Here is a 12,941-nt window from a genome sequence, read left to right on the forward strand (position 1 = left end):
ACGTAGGCATCTTGCCCAGACAGCCATTCTTTGACCTGTTCAGCGTTAAGTTTTAATGCTCTTCCGCCCGCGTTAACTAGCGATGTTGCACCCCCATAGCTGCCCGTACTTTCTGGTCTATAATACATTCCTTCAGTACCTTCTTATACTTCATCCTGCACCGTAACCCGTACAATATAACACATGTTGCTCTTTAACATAACCTTTTATTTGTAATTTACAACATGCTCTCACGAACGTGGGTAGCAGAATAATATCCGTCATCAGAGCTAGCATAATAGACACCCACGTCATCATCGTCCTCATCAACCTCTGTAGTTGCCGTACAGATGCAATCAACACCCCCACATGCACATCCTACAGCTTCGTTGTCATCGTTTGAAAAGTCCCTTTTACCAACCCTTGGTAGCCAAATGGGGTAATCACGACTCTTCAGAATCACGGGTTTAACATCATCATTAATATCCTCAGTAAACGTACTGGTGGTATACTTCGTAGGGTTTCGATAATACGGGAAGTCATCTGTGGCTTCTTCCTCACTGGAGATGTTTCTAGTGATATACTTCGTAGGTCTTCGATAATACGGGAAGTCGTCTGTAGCGTCTTCCTCACTGGAGGTGCTTCTAAAAATCATGTCATAGTTATATCCAGGAACCGCTTTCTGTTTAAATATAAAGAATACCCCATTACTAAAACTAACCGCATTCCCCCACATCCCCTCCATTTATCATATACAATTATCATCAATACACTTAGTAAAAAGTCTATTTAGTTTCATTTACCTATGCTCCCCTCTGCAGTTTCTTCACCGGTTGGTAAGTTTGGTGTTAAGGAGTCCTTCTTGTTATAGTCACACCCTGGAATAACACCTGGAAAAATATATTAATTCATTACTTATCACAGCGATAGCTGGATTATCTCCAAACCTCCCTCGAATATATAAAATATCTTACTTACAACTTGCAGCAGCAATGTCTTGTGATAAGCCGCTTCTCTTGGCCGTTACCAGGTCCTGGCGACAACATACATCACAGCCTCCGCCATCTTCATAGTCTTTCACGTTACAGCAGGACAGCCGGCATCCATACAAAATAGGTCTGAAGAACTCTCGTTCACCACCGAACTTAGTGCAACATATTTTATGGCAATCTTTCAGAACAGGCCTTCCCTCGCCCCACGGTGTAGAAGGATCTGCAAACCTCTTATTATTTCCATTGTCAGTCTGCATGTTGGGGTCTCAGAAACCTACGCCTTAAGTGACTAGAAAAACCTCAAATTCCTTAGTCAAGGCCCTGGCACGTGATTTGGCTGTCTCTGTGCGCATGTGTACCAATATCCAGAATATGTCTGGACATATCTCCCAACCATGATGTGCCCGGCCATGTATCTATATTGTTTATACAACCCCTGCTGTGTGTAAAGAAATGTCATTATTTGGAATCCACTATTGTTATGTTGACAGACTCCCATTCCTGTTAATTATTTTTACTTTTAATCTTGTGAAAGCAACGTGTACGAGCCACAGAAGTTGCTTCCTCATTCCTTTAGCTTCTGTCTTTGTAAGATAGTTAACTCATGTACAAGAAAGTTAATTTCTTCGCAAATATAGTTTTTATTTTATTTTAACATCTCTGTAAAAAAAATCCCTCATGTCGGGGCTCTCTTTGCTTGTATACTGCTTTTAAACAGGCTGTGTAAAACGCACCATGTGAAGTTCCTCTGACAAGTAATTATGACGTCATAATTATTCATACCGAAAGGGATTGTGGGTCTGTTGTGTTTGTCGTTACTACGTCCCCGTGTGAAAGGCCACGGGTGTCACAACCGGCGGGTGCGTGTTTTGAAAACCGTGCTACCGGGGATGAGGCTTTCGGTTCACTGGGGTTTGCCTCACCATGACCTTAAAGTACTTCATTTAAAAAGGAGTTCCGGCATTTTGGGTAGGGGTGGGAGGGGTGGTTGGGACTGAGGGTTAGGGTTAGGGTTAGGGTTAGGGTTAGGGTTAGGGTTAGGGTTAGGGTTAGGTATTGGTGTCATAAATGGGGAGGGGTTACACTGTAAACAAAACACATCACAAAAGGGGTGGAATCATAACAAATACGTCACACAAAGGGGCGTGGCCAAAAACATAAACAATAACAAGGGGGGCGGGGCTTATAAGCCAGATTTTGGTATGTACTCCATACTACTGGGGTTTAAACTAAAAGACCTCCAAGGTCCCTTCCAACTCTGTTATATATTATATTAAGTTCACCCATGGACATACAATCCAGGTGGGAAACATTCCAGAGGAGCAAAACAGTGAAGTTTAATTTTTTGTTTTGTGCCTGACTTTATTCTAAAGTCAAACATCTTCCCTGGTAGGATTTGGTTTCTTCGGACCAAGAAAACCTTACTATCAAGCTGAAAGATAAGGCTCATGAATTCTGACAGGTATTCAAGCAAAAGAATTTCTAAAGCTACTTAAAATAAACACTTCCAATAAGTGATATCTATGGATTCAGAACATTTTGAGCTGTTATAAATCAAGTAACATTAATAGCTTATGACTTTCTCAGGTCTGGGATCTCAGTTCAAACTGATCTGCATCCTTTGCCTCATAAACTGTACAATACTTTTGGTATCCTTCTACACGGGAAAATGTATTTGGAAATGAGAGCTTATTTATTTAATAAAAATGATTTTTCAGAGGTTTCTATTACAAAATCCCCAAAGCCATTTATTTCATATCAGAACACACCTTAAAACTGTAGAATATATTAAATCTGTTTTAACATATTTGTTCATATCATTTATTCTTCCATTCCAAATAGGTTTAAATTTCCTGAATTCCTTGCCAGATTGGGCAAAGTTTAGGGAAGGATAGTTTTGTTTATTTTATGAAAAAATATTTGTACAGTTACAGCCAAACTATATTGTTGTGTTTTCTTTATGTGTTTCCTTGGGGAGTCATATTATTTTATTTTTGTGTGAATGTGTCCTAGCTGTTCCTGATCAAACTAAAAGTTTCAAAAGAAAATGGTTTAGGATAGCCAATCTATAATCTTTCCCAATTAGAGCTTAATTTCACTTCATTTTATTTGGACCATTGAGTAGATGCCAATGAAGTTTAGATTTTGATTCCATAACTGATCATTCATGGAACATTCTGTTCTCCCTGTAGATATCACACTTTCTGCTACCTGAGCAAATTGGGAATAATAGCTTAGTAGTTTTTAGTAGTAGGCAAATTATGGGATGTACGCCATATAAATACAGTTGAGGAGTGCTTTCCTTTCCACACTATGACCCTCATACTTCATTTGTATATTCACTATAAACACAAAACACATCTTAACACATATAACCAGAGAAACCTGAGAGAAGAAAGGAGAATATTTGAAAGGAAAAGGACAGAAAAAGTGGAGGAGGAAGATGTGTTGGCTATGTTTGCTACCTTGCATTATTTTAAAAATAATAAAGATGGTAGATAGAAGAGAGAGACAGAGAGAAGAGAGAGGGAAGAAGAAGAAGATTGGAGGGATGGAGAGAGAGAGAGAGAGAGAGAGAAAGAGACAGAGACAGAGAGACAGAGACAGATATATATATATATATGTACGTACGTACGTACGTACGTACGTACATACATACATACATACATACATACATACATACATACATATATATCTTCCAGCAGAATTGAAAAACATTTTTTCACCATGTATAGGGCATTATCTCAATGGGAGTTGGATATAAAGTGAGGTTTGTAATTACTCCTTACTTGTATGGAGTAAGCTGAAGAGTTATTGAGGAAAGCATTCTTCATGAAATCTGAAGAAAAGATCTCACATCCAGTCCATGTGGCTTTTCTTCATGTTCTCCAAGGCCATAACCACATACTATATTTATGCAGCCAAATCTTACTAATTTTCTTTATGTTACCTACAGTACATGGGGTACTGTATTGGGGTACAATTGGGGTACATGTCTTCTGGGGTGTCTCCCTGCCATCTTTGGAATGGCATCACCATGAAATTTGGTGGCTTTGATCCTGCTTACTTTTTAAAGGATAACTCTTATTCAGGCATTGGGTTCCAGAGTGCATGATCCTTTAGGTAAATTTTACCTGGCAGTTTCCATCTTATGTCTTCCTGATTTGAACTTTGGTTAAAGTAAGTTAATATCTGTCCCCTTTATCACATTATATGGCAATCATTATTTACTTGTAAGCATAGCCTATCTTTTCTTGCTGTCCTTTTAAAAAACTTATTTGGAATCATGGGAGAGTCAGTTGGTGCAGTAGTTAGAGCATCAGGCTAGAAAGGAGACTGTCAATTTAAGTCCTGCCTCAGATACAAAGCCAGATGGGTGATCCTGGGCAGTTATTATCTCTCAGCCTTAGGAAATAGCCAATGGCAAACATGTCTGAAAACTTTGCAAAGAAGGCTACAATAAGGTGACCAGATTTTCAGATTGGTAAAGAGGGACACTTTGACTGGGGAGGGGGGGAATTAAATTTTTTTTCACTTAACAAATGTGGCAAGAAAAATTGTAAAATGGGGTAAAATCAATAAATTTCTCACTTAACAACATAAATTTTGGGCTCAATTGTGGTCCGTGCATTGAGAACTACCTGCACTTATCTTCAGTGTTACTCATTCTGCTGTAGCATTAAATTTCATATAGAACAAGCTTGTTCTTTCAGAATTGTGGAATTGTATATAAACTGTCTACCTTTAGAAAAGTTTCTCTTGAGTTAAAACTCAGCTCCTATAATTTTATTGATGTGTCGTAATTTTCTTAGCAGTAGTATGGGAAATTGTCATTGTTGCTTTTGGACAATTTTTATATTTCCTATTAAATATACAGTATTGAGATTCCCAGGTGGCTCAGCTGGTCTGAGTAGGCAGGGCAGGGGTAACGCAGTGCTGAGATGTTAAGCTTTGCTGCCAGCGCTGGCAGAGGGGACAGCTCCCCTCTTCTCGGAGCACCTGAGCTGGGCACCGCGTACCCCTGCCCTGCCCCCTCCTCCGCCCCGTGCTTTTGAGAAGCCATGGGCCTTTTTTTCCTGCTCCCGCCCCTCCGCCACCTTCCTACTGGCTCCCGTGGCCTCAAGGCTCCTCAAAAGCATGGCGGGAGCTTTGCCGGCTTCACCTCAGCCACAGCGCTGGGCCAGCAATCCAGTGGTGCTCTTAGAGGAGGAGGAGGCAGCAGCAGTTAGTCCGGTGGTGGCGGGGGCTTACCGTCAGTCCAGTCACCCAGGCTCATCAAAACAATCACTGCAGCTGCACGGGAGTGAAAAGTGCTGCGCGGTGTTGCGAGTGGCAGCAGATGGGCGGGGGAGGCAAGCGATCAAAAGAAGGCGCCAAAATTAAAGCGGGATCTTTTGACAACGGGCCCGGGATGCGGGAAAACTTATGAAGAAGCGTGCCTGTCCCACCAAATGCAGGACGTCTGGTAACCTTAGGCTACAAGGACTTATCTACACAGTTATGAAGAGTCAAAAGAGAATCTACACAAACCATATAAACACTGTGAACTCAAACATCAAGTTCATTAGAGAAGGAACCAAGTCTAGCAGCTGGGGTTCCTAAATTGTAACATTCGGGTCAGGACTGTGGCAATCTAGAAACAAAGATCTACAGGAAACCCATACACAGATCAACACCTGCTGTTTGACTCCCACTATCCATTTCAAGATAAATAGGAATCATCAGCACACTACATCATAGGTCAGAAAATATCCCTCCCTCCAGAGTTATCTAAAATAAGGAAAACAGGCATCTGAGCAAAGCTCTAGAGGCCTCTGTGTATCCAAATTGGACCTTTATTAAATCAGCATCTGGATCCAACAAAAGTACAACAGACCTCAGTGTCAACAGAAGAACCTGCTTATTTCTTACACGGACAATATATTGGAAACACTAAATGAATATTTGGAAAATACCAAATACCCATGTTCTTCAAACCTACCAAAACACTGAGGTTTGCATAAACAGCAAACAAGAAAATAAGACCAGTTGCCATGACTTAACTTCTAGATAACTCTTCCTGGATGATTGAGAATCTTTACTGACAGACACAGTTGCACATGTGTTGCAATTTGTTCCCAAGGTACTGCTCTCCATGATGGAGAGGGGTTTTTTTTATGATGTTCAATCCAAATTTATCTTCTCATAAATTCAATTAATTATTTTGCTACGCTGCTTTCAAGATGTTTATAGATTAGTCTTTTAATTTGTAAACAGAGATTTGACTAGTCTACTATTTGCAGAATCTTTTTTCTTCTTCTTAAAGATACCAATACTTGCATCCAATCTATTAAATTTATCTATATATGGTTTTACTTTGTTTCTTAAAAAATGGGAAAACATTTAAACAATCATATTTTGAACCACAGTGGTGCGGTGGTTAGAGTGCAATAATACAGGCTACTTCTGCTGCCTGCTGGCTGCTTGCAATTTGACAGTTCAAATCTCACAAGGTTCAAGTTTGATTCAGTCTTCCATCCTTCTGAGGTGAGTACAATGAGGACTAAAATTGTTGGGGGCAATATACTGATCTGTAAACTGCTTAGACAGGACTGTAAAGCACTGTAAAGTGGTATATAAGTGTAAGTGATATTTTGGGTCATTTTTTTTAAAAAAAAAGAATAGTGTATCTTTCTGACCTTTTAGAGACTGGTTCATACAATGCACAAAACTCATAATGTATTTTCGAAGGGGAGTATCCAAAGTCGCGATGACATGACGTGCGATCTCAATACTCTGAGATCGCAGTTGATACTTTTGTCTCTGGGTGGTCCAAATGTACCTAAACCATCCTGTAGACGGTGAACAGGACCATCCTGTAGACTGATCACAGGGACATCGCAAAGTCTCTGATTGATCCAAGAGAAACTTTTCAAGCCGGTGACAAAAAATCTAGCCAAATGGCTGATGAGGTCGGGGTGGTTCCAAAACAGAAGGATATGGAAAGAGAAAGTGTTTTCAGCTGGTGAGGAATTTTTACTGTTTTAAAAGTGACTGCCTATAAAAAAACCTTAAAATTAATTTAAACTGGAGAACAGAAGAAATAAGCGGTGGAATTAAATTTGGACTGGTTTTGAACAGTGAGTTGCTGTTAATTTTTAAATGCTATTTTTACGTATGGAATTTATGCAAGCCTTTTAAAATGAACGGATTAAGTTTCCTCCTATTTTTTTTTCTTTGACTACTCTCTGTAATATATGGACTAAAACTCTCCACTTTCATTACTGTGGGTGTTTTTCTAACTCATTTAAAAATCGGACCCTTTTTTTAAACTTGAAATACAAAAAGATTACAAAAAGAAACAAAGAAATGGTAACATTGTAATTTTGTAACACTGCTACTCGGAAGCTAGATGTTTGTGTATTGGAAACGAAATACTTTTTTCACTGATTATTATTATTTTTTCACTTCAAGGACTCACAGCTTGTTGGTAGTGAGTGATAAGAAGAAGAAAAACACACAGATGTCCCTTTGAAGTAGATTCTTAACTAGAGAAAGGTTAAATGTTATTGTGATGCTTAATTCTGCTAAAACCTTCTAAGCTAGAGTAGCAGTGTTTGTCAGCCAGAAATCATGGTGCAATTTCAACACCAGAAAGAAGTTTTAAATCTGCAAAAGATATTCTCAAAAATACAGAAATTATCAAATACAAATAAGAGGATAGAGAAGAAGTTGGATTACAGTGCATCTAACAGTAAAATATGACGGAGAAGTGGAAGATGTTCATCAAATGGAAAAAGTGGCAGTTAAAACCCAAAAAATCAAAGAGGAAAATGAATATAAAGAAATTAAAATTACTCAGACTTATGGTGAGTGGTTTGTTTCTGAAAATGGAAAAAGTGGAATACTGAAAGAGGAATTAAATGGAGGGGAAACTTATCCCAGAGGGGAAGATACAGAAGAGGAAAAAATAAAAGAATTTATGATCTTAAAGAGAGAAATCTTATTAGCAATAGTTTTGATAACACCACCGACAATCAAAGATAAGCAGATTAAGGAAACAGAAAAAGGGCATCGAAATTACATGAGAGATCTTATAAGCAAAGAGTTGCTAAGAGGAGTCCATACAAAGCTGATTAAGGAGATGATTAGAGGATAGATGCCACAAATGGCAGAAGATATGACGGTTTTCATAGTGTAAAATGGCAGATTCTCACATTGCTATTACTGTCATAAACTCTTGAAAACTTTGCCTTTTCAAGTGGTAGTCAAAAGAACTAGATTTTATCACATAAGTATGGCTGGAATCTATTTTTTTTTCTGTTTTCCATCATCTCATCTGTAAATGTGTATGACCTTCCTCATTTTGGAGGAGGTATTATATTATCCTTTTTCTTTGTCTTCCAAATAGATAATTAATGCACTGTCACAGAAACCTAAACTTGGCATGATAAAAAGTGACTCACAGCTCAGTTGATTCATCTGCTTGACAATTTTGGGTTTTGAGGCATTGGTTGTGCAAAACCAATTGGGTATGATTGATATATACCTTCAGTTTGGTAAATTGTTTTACATGTATGTCAGTATTCCCCTAGGTCTGTGATGACAAACCTATGGCACGAGTGCCACAGGTGGCACGTAGAGTCCTCTCTGCAGGAATGTGAGCCATTGTCCCAGCTGAGCCTCCTGTCGGTCAGCTTATTTTCAGGTCTCTGCCATGCATGTGTGAGGGCAGGGTGTATGCGGGAGATGTGCATGCATGCACGGGGTTCAGGGGAAGCGCAAGGGCAGCATGCCCTTTTTTCATCCCAGGAGGGTGCAGGGGAGCCTACTAGTCCCAAAATGGGGTGCGCGAAGGTCGCACACGCATGCATGGGGGGGAGTGCAAGGGGGCTGCACATGCAGGGGGTGGGACATACATGGGGATCATGCACACATTGCATTATGGTGTGAGTGCATGCATGCTTTTGACACATGACAAAAAGGTTAGCCAGCACTGCCCTAGGTACACCATGATGGATTCTCCACACCTCCATAGTTTTCATCAAAAAAAAAAATTAAAAGAAAAATTCACAAATCTGCTACATTACATTAGACTGTTTGGATATTATAACTTGGAATCAAGAGAAAGAATTTCAGCTGCATATGCCCCTCATGAGTTCAGATTTTTGTGTTTGCAACAAAAGTAATCAGTTAAATGACTTGCCTGAAAGTATTACACAAAATACTGCAAATTGCATTCCTTTCACCTCAAATTACTCTCAATGCTTGATTTAAGGCTGAGGGAAGAGGTAGGAAAGGATTCTCATTTTTAAAGCAAAACAACAACAACGACAACAGCAACAACTGAAAAGCTCCCTGTGTAGGTGCCAAATCTAGCTGTCAGGTGCATCAATGTGATAAAGGGAAGATAATGTATTTTAATTTAATAGGGAAAGGAACTTATTTGTTTGCTGAGTCATCAACAGCCTTACATTTCCTCACACTCATAAAATCTTTTGAAACACCAGCTATTACCTTTGTATGAGATGAACCAAGCTCTATTTTTTTTTCTCCTCCAAAGCAGCCCTGGATGTTTGTGTCAAACACTTTGCTTTTGGTGGTAGTCTTGCTAAATGTTCCTGCCACAATAAAGATTTTAAAAGATTATTTTTACAGAAGAATGATTCCAAGATTATAATTATATTCCTGCAAAAGGCATTATAGAAGACATAGTATCCTGCCATTCGATATTGTTGCTTACTGCTGAAGGCCATACTGAAGATATCTATCAACATTAGTTGGGAAAGCAAGGAAAACTTAAATATTTTTATATTGATTCAATATCTTTGGCTGCCAACCTAGGTTTAAGATTAAAAACAACAACAAAACACATCATTAATATGAATACTACAAAGAGCAGAAACACATGCAATAACTAAAACAATGGACACAATAATTAACAAAAGATATATTAACACATACTGATGATTCACACGGCTGTCCTAGCTCAAGGGGACAGCCAGGTGTTCAGGGCTTTTCTAAAGGCCAGCTAGGTGGAGGGGGAGGCTATTCGAAATTGGAATTGGGACAGAGGTGGTATTCAGCAGGTTCTGACCAGTTCTGGAGAACTGGTAGTGGAAATTTTGAGTAGTTTGGAGAACTTGTAAATACCACCTCTGACTGGCCCTGCCACCAGCTATTCTCTGCCTCTTGAGTCCCAGCTGTTTGGGAGGGAATGGGGATTTTGCAGTATACTTCCCCTACCATGCCCACAAAGCCACACCCACCAAACCAAGCCGTTCCCACCAAGCCACGCCCACAGAACCAGTAGTAAAAATTTTTGAATCCCACCACTGAATTGGGGTGGGAATTCTGTTCTACAGGGTAGTTTCTGTGACAAAGAAAACATCCTTGTTTGATTCTACAGGATGGAAATGCTTCATAGATATGAAGCAGAGTACACCAATCCTGTTATAGCTAATTGCCTCTGCATTAGAGGTTTCCACTAGTGAGCTGGGAAGGAGGATTTTTTTTTTTTAAAAAAAGGCAAGGTGGCAGCTGTACCTGCATACATTTTAAAGATTTAAAGAAAATCTACTTTAGTAGATTTAAAAAAAATAGCCTAACACCTATTTATTTGTCTATCTTAGAATGTGTTTTCTTGATGTATGAAAGTAATATACACATTTCATGTCAGAAAAACCCTAAACAAGTTTTTAACTTATTTGCAGTGTCCCCCTTTATCCACTGATCTTTTTTAAATAATTGGTTTCTGCTCTGTATGGAGAACTAGGCAGGCAGGAACTGAGGCGAAGGAGGCAGGTTACAGTAACAAGCAACCTTTATTGTAACAGCTAACAGTGCAAAGTGCAAGGAAACTCCCAAAACCAGCAACAATAACATTGGCCATCTGACAGCTCTTTATATAGTAGCTGTCAGATGGCTGAACCAATCAGAAGGTTGCATTTTCCCACTGAAAGGCTGCTCGCATCTTAGCTAATTGGGAGTCCTGCAGCTGGCAATGCTTTTGACAGCATCGTAAGTCTGAGGACTTAACACCCTTCTCCTCCCAGTTGGTGCATGCATAGTCAGATAGGTACACTGGGCGCCATTGGCTCTACCCTGATCATCTCAGTTCTGGGGCAGTGGGCAAAGAAGGAGGAGCTGGTGGAGGGTAGGGTCCGGTTATTTGTACAATGTGCCCATCTTGGGTCAGCACCGTAATTGAGGACATAGACTGGGGTGCCCACAGCAAAAGTTCTGGTGAGGCTGCTTCTGTCGAAGATTGTTCTGTGTTTATAGCTGGGGTGCAGTCAGTCCAGGTTGGTCCTGAGCCAACGATCCATAAGTCTTTCCACTGGGTTTTGTTAGGTGACCGGGCAGGGGTTGAGTGCTGCGCCAGGAGGTATTTATCATGCCAATTTACAGGGCCTAGGCAGCCTAATGCCTCTTTGGCTTATTGGACTGTCTATTCCACCATGCCATTGGCAGCTGGGTGGGACAGAGTCGTCAGGGCATGGCGTATGCCATGCTTGACAAGAAATGTCTAGAAGGGTGCTGATGTGAACTGGGGCCTGTTGTCGGTCACTACGACATCCGGCAACCCATGGGATGCAAACAGCCTGCCCAGGACCCTTATGACTGCCTCTGAAGTGGTGGATGGCATGAGGGTCAAATCCCCCCACTTTGAGTAGGTGTCCACTAACACCATGATGGTTTGCCACATCAATGGTCTGGCAAAGTCCAGATGAAACCTTGACCATGGGGCTTGTGGCACCTCCTACTCTCTGACAGGGGCCGCTGGGGAAATTGGCCAGGATTTCTGGCACAGCTGGCACTTGGCGACCCAGTCCTCTATTTCCTGGTCCATTTTTGGCCACCATACATAGCTATGTCCCAGGGATTTCATGCGCACGATGCCAAGATGGGCTTCATTCAGGCAATGCAAAATTGGCACCCTGAGACTGGTAAGGGCTACCAGCCAATGTCCCCATAGCAGGCACCCATTTTGCATATAAAGCTCATGCTGTCTCTGGTGGTAGGGCTGAAACTCAGGTGGGACTGGCCACTGTGGCACCAAGTCCAAGACTAGGGATAGCAGAGGGTCAGTGGTGGAGTATCTGGCAATGTCCATCGTGGAGATTGGTGCAGGCAGGTCCTTGATTAAAAGGACTGATGCTGCAGGTGCAGGGTCAATGACTGCTACTGGGAGTGGGCAGCAGCTGAGGTCATCTGTGTGCCCCAAATTTTTTCCTGGTCAGTATTGCAATTGGCAACTATCGGCTGTTATAAACACTGTCCACCTCGACATGTGAGGGGACAAAATTTGGGGGGTTTGGTGATTGCCTGTCACCAATCCCAAGAGGGATTTATGGTAGGTCACTAAATGGAAAAACCAGCCATAAACATAGTCATGGAATCGCTTAATTCCAGGTACAACTGCTAGGCCCTCCTTATCTAGCTGGCTATAATTCCTCTCAGTGGCAGATAAGGTTCTAAAGTAATAAGCAACTGGGACTTCTGTCCCATTAGGAAGCATGTGATTTAAGACAGCCCCAATGCAATAGAGAGAGGCACCGTATGCCAATGACAACGACTGGCTGTCACTATATTGGACGAGCAAAGCATTTGATGTTAAAATGTCTTTAACTGCCCTGAAAGAGGAGGCCTCTTTTAGGCCCCAATGCCATGGAGATTTTGAATCTAGCAGCCTATGGAGAGGCTCTGCTAGAGAAGCCTTATGAGGCAAAAAAATTGCATAGAAATTAAGCAGCCCTAGGAAAGCCTGTAGTTCTGCCTTATTAGAAGGTGTTGGTGCTTTATTAAAATTTTTATTTAAAAAACAAACAAACACAGACAAACATAAAACATAAAACCATCTTCCAATTACATACAGTGTGCCAATTGTGCTTCCTCACCATAGTCTTCACTTACAATTTATATAGAATCTCATATTATCAATATGAAATATATGTATACAATTATTATCATTGTTAAACATTTATTTGA

The sequence above is a fragment of the Thamnophis elegans genome, chromosome Z (assembly GCF_009769535.1).
Source record: "Thamnophis elegans isolate rThaEle1 chromosome Z, rThaEle1.pri, whole genome shotgun sequence".
Classification (NCBI taxonomy): domain Eukaryota; kingdom Metazoa; phylum Chordata; class Lepidosauria; order Squamata; family Colubridae; genus Thamnophis; species Thamnophis elegans.